This window comes from Benincasa hispida, chromosome 1, assembly GCF_009727055.1.
Source record: "Benincasa hispida cultivar B227 chromosome 1, ASM972705v1, whole genome shotgun sequence".
Lineage (NCBI taxonomy): Eukaryota > Viridiplantae > Streptophyta > Magnoliopsida > Cucurbitales > Cucurbitaceae > Benincasa > Benincasa hispida.
This window is the reverse complement of record NC_052349.1, coordinates 83,697,750-83,704,350: the sequence shown is the minus strand read 5'-3', so window position 1 is coordinate 83,704,350 and position 6,601 is coordinate 83,697,750. Positions and strand designations below refer to the sequence as shown.

General features: G+C 35.5%; 1 long non-coding RNA gene across 2 annotated transcripts; it reads left to right on the top strand.

Moving 5' to 3' along the window:
* Positions 1-978: 978 nt before the first annotated feature.
* On the top strand, positions 979-6,268 carry LOC120072814. 2 transcript variants are annotated; one of them, XR_005480604.1, is made up of 6 exons: positions 979-1,442; positions 2,870-3,073; positions 3,165-3,282; positions 3,368-3,489; positions 5,394-5,515; positions 6,204-6,268. It is a non-coding gene; the product is annotated as an uncharacterized LOC120072814 (long non-coding RNA). The 2 variants fall into 2 exon arrangements; XR_005480603.1 differs by lacking the exons at positions 5,394-5,515; positions 6,204-6,268 and having other exon boundaries at positions 3,368-4,437.
* Positions 6,269-6,601: the final 333 nt, after the last annotated feature.

The following is a 6,601-nucleotide window of genomic DNA, read 5'->3' as shown; positions in this document are numbered from 1 at the left end:
ATTTCTCAATTAATTTCGAGTTAAGGTCTTGATAATTTCGTTGCGCTATGGTTTTTATCCCTACAAAGTCATCTATAGTCATCATAGTGAAATGTAAGTCTTTTAAGTAACGATGTTTAAAGAGAAACTAACCATTTCACGGTCCGGTCTTATACATATTCTTTGTATAGGATACCTCCACTCACATGTCTCCACATGAACAATCAGGATCAGATCATTTATAATACTTTACAAATATTGTAACAATTACAAAGTGGGACGCATTTCTAGTGTCACCAGGATAAGATACTCAGTCTTATCCATATACTACAGACCATTTAGGTTATCACTTAAACATGATCCACTTGTATGTCAACCATATACATGTTTAAGTTACATAAAATAACCTTGGATCTTTCTTTAATAGATTATTGCATAGATAAAATAATCAACCATTATTTCAAATAACATATTACTACGAGGCTTTAGGGCATATATTCCAATAGATACAACTATGTTATACTTAAAATTAAATTTAAAACGAGTGCCCACTATTGATACGTTGACGATGATGTACTTGAAATAATACATTTTCGATGAGTATCAATATACTATTAATACACCAATATCTTATTTTAAATGGATTTTGAATGAGTTTTTGATATATACTATTACATTAATGAGATGCTTCAAAAGTATCTTTTATGAGTACTCATGTGGTGTTGAAATTACACCAATAATCACAAGAAGAATTTGATTATTTAGTGACAAATATTTAGTAATGTATGCAACTTTTATTACTAAAAGCTAATTTATAGCGATGCTTTATAAAAATTTCATGAAAAGTTCTTTATTAGTAACACATCTTAAATCAATACCGCTAAAAGAATTAGCAATATATATGCCAACGACATTAAATATTGAATACTTTTAGTAACATAAGAAGATGTCACTAAATATATATAATTTTATATAAAAAATAAAAATTTTAGGGTTTTTTCCTCCCTCTTTCTTCCCCCTCCCCCAATTGTTTTCCATCTTCCATTTTCCACCCTCACTCTTTCGCTCCCCTTTTCCACTCTCCATTCCCTTACTCTTTCCTTCCCTCTTCACTCAACCTCACTACCAGCAAAGAGAAGAAGCTTCATTGTGAATGGACAAACACCAATGATTGTTGCATTGTGAATAGATGGATGTGAACGGACAGATGCGACCCTCACTCCACATAATTTCGATGACTCGAACAGGTCGAGGGGAACAAAGAGAATCTTGCTGCTGCACACAATTTGGACGAAATCTTCCTGCTACACCCATTTGGTCGAGCTACTACACAAGATTTGCACGACGTGTTGTACACGATTTGGACAGAACGCCGACGAGCGTGAATAGAATGCCACCAAATATAACAGAACTCCGGTGAACGCAAATAGAACCTTGTTTGCAGATAACCCATTCATTTTCAGGTATTTGGTGTGAAATTTCTATCAATTAGTACACATTTAATGCCGATGTCCAAACTCACACAGCTTTTCAATGATTTCCACATTCTGCAAACTATAAGCCACTTATTTTTAGAGAACCCACTCATTTTTTAGTGATTTTTTGTGTGAAATTTTCATCGATTAGTATATACTTTGTTAGTATCTATAGCCAATCAATTTTCCATCAACTTCTAAACAACCTAAATTAGGAACTTAGCAAGTTAACTTCTAAATTCAAGAACATATGAGTTTACTTTTTTAGATTGATGCCTTTTAATTTCTTTATTTGTTGGTTTAATACTTCTTGTATGTAGAAGAAAGATGATGAAGAATTTAGAATCTTGGTACAAAACCCCTAAAACTTAAGTTAAGTTTAAGAGTTTATGAATATTTTTTAATCATTTCTTATTCTTCCATGGAAAATAGAAAATTTTCTAAAATTAAGTTTAAGCATTAGGAGTTATTAATCTACTTTCGTCTTCCAATCCATTTCTTTTTTAAAATATATTTACTAGTTTTCATTTTTCTTCCTAGTTTTTTTATGTTAAATGCACAAATATTGATCCATTAGTCTTATACATAATTCTCTCTTGGTTTGTGGTCAGATTTGGTTTAACATTATGTTCTACCATGACGGTTACTTATATTTTTCACTATTGTTTTTCTTTGAGTATTTTCAAAGTGAAATATAGTTCTGAAAGTATTTCTTTTACTGAGCAATGTTTTAATTCTTTCATGTTTTGAGTAGATGTGTTTTCATTTGGAGGATGGTTTTCTGTAAAACGAGTGTAACTCTTCTTTTCCTTTAAAATCATTAGGTTTTTTTTTAGTAAGATCTCAATTCCATTGTAATGTTAAGGATGTAAAACTATTTGGTTTTTGGTTCTAAAAGAAAAAGCATTTGGAGTTGTTATAATGAGTGGAAGTGTGTGCAATATGAAGTTATTCACCATTCTACTTTAGTATTATTAAGTATAGGATGGTTTTAATGGTTTGTAGCAAGTGGTTTTAGCCTTGACTAGAGAAGTTTATATATATCCCAACTTATCTGTAACACCCCGCACATTTTTTTTAGCAATAATGTAATTTCAATAACTTTATTATTTGGAATTTAGTAATTGTTATTAGTTGGAGAGCATTTTTGAAATTTTGGACTTCAAGTGTAAGTGCTGGAATTTAGTTGTTGGCGTGAAATTATTCAAATTAGAAATTAATGGCAGAAATTAATTTTCTTTTGAAACGGAAAGGAATTTAATAGTATAAAACGGAAAGGAATTAAATGTAATTATATTTATTTCATTTTTTGTTTTATTATTAATTTATTATTTTTTTATAAAAAGTCAAACCCCACCCCCTTTTCTTCCTCATGTCCGACACCCCCTTACCTCGAAATTTCTTCCCTTCCCCAGCCGACAGCTGCCTGCCCCAAATCCCCGCCGTTCGTGCTCGAAGACCGACCACCAAAGCCGCTACCCAGATCTGCTCCAGCCTCAATTGCACGATCCCCGCCTCACCGCGCAGTGCCATCGTCTCCGTCGAAGCACACCATTGCTCTAGCTGTCCTCGTTAGGCTTGTCACGTCTGACCGGCAATCTCTTCTTCAACCCATCACAGTGTGTTACTTTTATGGGTTTTCTTGAAGATTTTTATTATCCATCAAGTTTTGGCTTCCATTTATTAATACCCATTGTGTTTTGGCCATAGATTCGAGCACTGGTGGAATTTTTAAGGTAGAAGTGTGTTGTCAGGCATTGCAAAGGATTAAGTTAGGTTCGCAAACGACCTTAACTTCGAAATTAATTTTGGACCAAACAATGTTTTGGTAAGTACAATAAGCCTTCGAAGGATTAAATTAAAATATAGTTGTTGGGTTTTTAGGTTCTAACCACTATTATTGGATTGCCTAGATTGAGGCATTTGTTTGAGAGGTCGAAGGCAGTTTTGGAACAAGCTATACTTTGGGCTTGATTCAAGATTCATCTAAGCGAGGAGAAGGATTAAATTGCTTGCCACTTAGGCGTAATTTGAGGTAAGTAATCTTACTACTGGAACTGCCCATGGGCCAGGCATTAGATGTATTCTAGCATGATAAATGTATGTTATGACAAAATGTTAGCATGATAGACTGATAGTATAATATGATCAAAGTATGTTCTGGTACGAGATCTGAATTATTTATTTACGCACATAGACACTTGAATGCTAGTATGAGATGGTATGTGCTTCCGTATGGTTGTAATTGATCTAATAATGTTGAGGTATACATGTATGTTGTAAAGCCATGATGTTGAGGTTTATATGTATGTCATAAATTCGTACAGTGATGATTATGATGTTGAGACTGTGCAAATGTCCTTACTGATTAGTTAGATACCCATTAGTTAGATACCCATTAGGACCTGAATTGGTGCATATCACGAATGAGGCAATACAGAAGATCAGGGCTTGTATGCAAACAGCTTAGAGCAGACAGAAGAGCTATGCCGATGTAAGACGTAAGGACCTAGAATTTGAGACTGGTGCGAAAGTGTTCTTAAAAGTGGCACCCATGAAAGGTATTCTGAGGTTTGGTAGGAAGAGAAAGTTGAGTCCGAGATTCATTGGACCTTTCGAGGTCTTGGAACGAGTTGGCCTCGTAGCTTACCGTTTGGCATTGCCTTCAGCACTGTCTTCAGTTCATAATGTCTTCCATGTTTCGATGCTAAGGAAGTATGTGACAGACCCATCCCATGTAGTTGACTACGAGCCCTTACAGTTGAATTACAACTTGAGCTACAAGGAGAAGCCTATAGAGATCCTCACCAGAGAGGTAAAAACATTACGCTGCTGGGAAATTGCTTTTGTGAAAGTCCTGTGGCAGAATCACCAGTTCAAGGAGGCTACCTGGGAGAGAGAGGATGAGATGAAGGCCTAGTACCCAGAGCTTTTTCAAGAATGAACTTCCTAGGACGAAAGTTCTTTGAGGAGGGAAGAATGTAACACCCTCGGAGTTTTTTTTTTTTTTTTTTTAAGAATGAACTTTCGAGGACAAAAGTTCTTTGAGGAGGGAAGAATGTAACACCCCACACATTTTTTTAGCAACAATGTAATTTCAGTAACTTTATTATTTGGAATTTCAGTAATTGTTATTAGTTGGAGGGCATTTTTGGAATTTTGGACTTCAAGTGTAAATGCGGAAATTTAATTTTTGGCGTGAAATTATTCAAATTAGAAATTAATGGCAAAAATTAATTTTCTTTTGAAACTGAAAGGAATTTAATAGAATAAAACGGAAAGGAATTAAATGTAATTATATGTATTTCCTTTTCTGTTTTATTATTATTATTATTATTATTATTGTTTCTTTTATAAAAAGTCAAACCCCACCCATTTTTTCTTCCTCACGTCCGGCGCCCCCCTCCCTCGAAATTTCTTCCCTTCCCCAGCCGACAGCTGCCTGCCCCAAATCCCCTCTGCCGAGTCGCCGTTCATGCTCGCCGATCGACAACCGAAGCCGCTACCTGGATCTGCTCCAACCTCAACTGCACGATCCCCACCTCACCGTGCAGTGCTGTCGTCTCTGTCGAAGCACACCGCCGCTCCAGCTGTCCTCGCTGGGCTTGTCACGTCTGGCCGGCGATCTCTTCTTCAGCCCATCACAGTGTGTTACTTTTATGGGTTTTCTTGAAGATTTTTATTATCCATCAAGTTTTGGCTTCCATTTATTAATACCCATTGTGTTTGGGCTATAGATTCGAGTAGTGGTGAAATTTTTAAGGTAGAAGTGTGTTGTTAGGTATTGCGAAGTATTAAGTTAGGTTCACAAACGAACTTAAGTTCGAAACTAATTTTGGACCAAGCAACGTTTTGTAAGTATATTAAGCCTTCGAATGATTAAATTAAAATATAGTTGTTGGGTTTTTAGGTTCTAACCACTATTATTGAATTGCCTAGATTGAGACATTTGTTTGAGAGATCGAAGGCAGTTTTGGAACAAGCTATACTTTGGGCTTGATTCAAGATTCATCTAAGCGAGGAGAAGGATTAAATTGCTTGCCACTTAGGCGTAATTTGAGGTAAGTAATCTTACTACTGGAACTGCCCACGGGCCAGGCATTAGATGTATGCTAGCATGATAAATATATATTATGGCAGAACGTTAGCATGATAGAGTGATAGTATAATATGATCAAAGTATGTTGTGGTACTAGATCTGAATTATTTATTTATGCACATAGACACTTGAATTCTAGTATGAGATGGTATGTGCTTCCGTATGGTTGTAATTGATCTAATAATGTTGAGGTATACATGTATGTTGTAAAGCCATGATGTTGAAGTTTATATGTATGTCATAAATTCGTACAGTGATGATTATGATGTTGAGACTGTGCAAATGTCCTTACTGATTAGTTATATGCCAATTAGATTTTGTGTTTCCTTCGGGATTCACCAGTTTGTGTTTCCTTCGGGATTCACCAGCTTGTGTTTTCTTCGGGATTCACGAGTTTGTGTCTCCTTCGGGATTCACCACTTTGTGTCTCCTTCGGGATTCACCAGAGGTAGTGGGCATACTTAACTACAGTAGGATAGGACTCAGTCTTCTTCTTGTTTCATGTGCATATGTGTCCCATGAGGACTAGAGCATTTTATATGTTTCACCAGAGGTGGGTATCTAGAGGACATAGATGCCCAGCCTGACCCTAGTAGTGGGGTTACTTACTGAGTATTTTATACTCATTCTTTCTCATGTTGTTGTTTCAGGTAAGGGTAGAGATGCACCAGTGATGGACAAGCGGAATTCGTGATCGAGCCACTGGGACTAGTTTTTACGCTTCCGCATCATGAGATTTAGAGTCCTTTTGATGTTTTTCTTAACTTTTAGTTTTGATGTTTAAAACTTACTTTTAAGAATCGCTTTTTAGACTTATTTATTATCCTTTATGATTTATTGGTACCCTACTATTATTTTACTATTTGAATTTAATGAAAGTCTTTTGAACTTACCTTATTTAATTAGCATTTATTTCGCCATAACCGAGTGTCGTTTTGAGTTCCATGCATGCAACATCTAGTTAATAATTTAACATGGTATTGGAACATCTAGTGCAACATCTTCGAAGTATTTTCACTTGATTTTTACTTTTTGCTACTAATAAGAT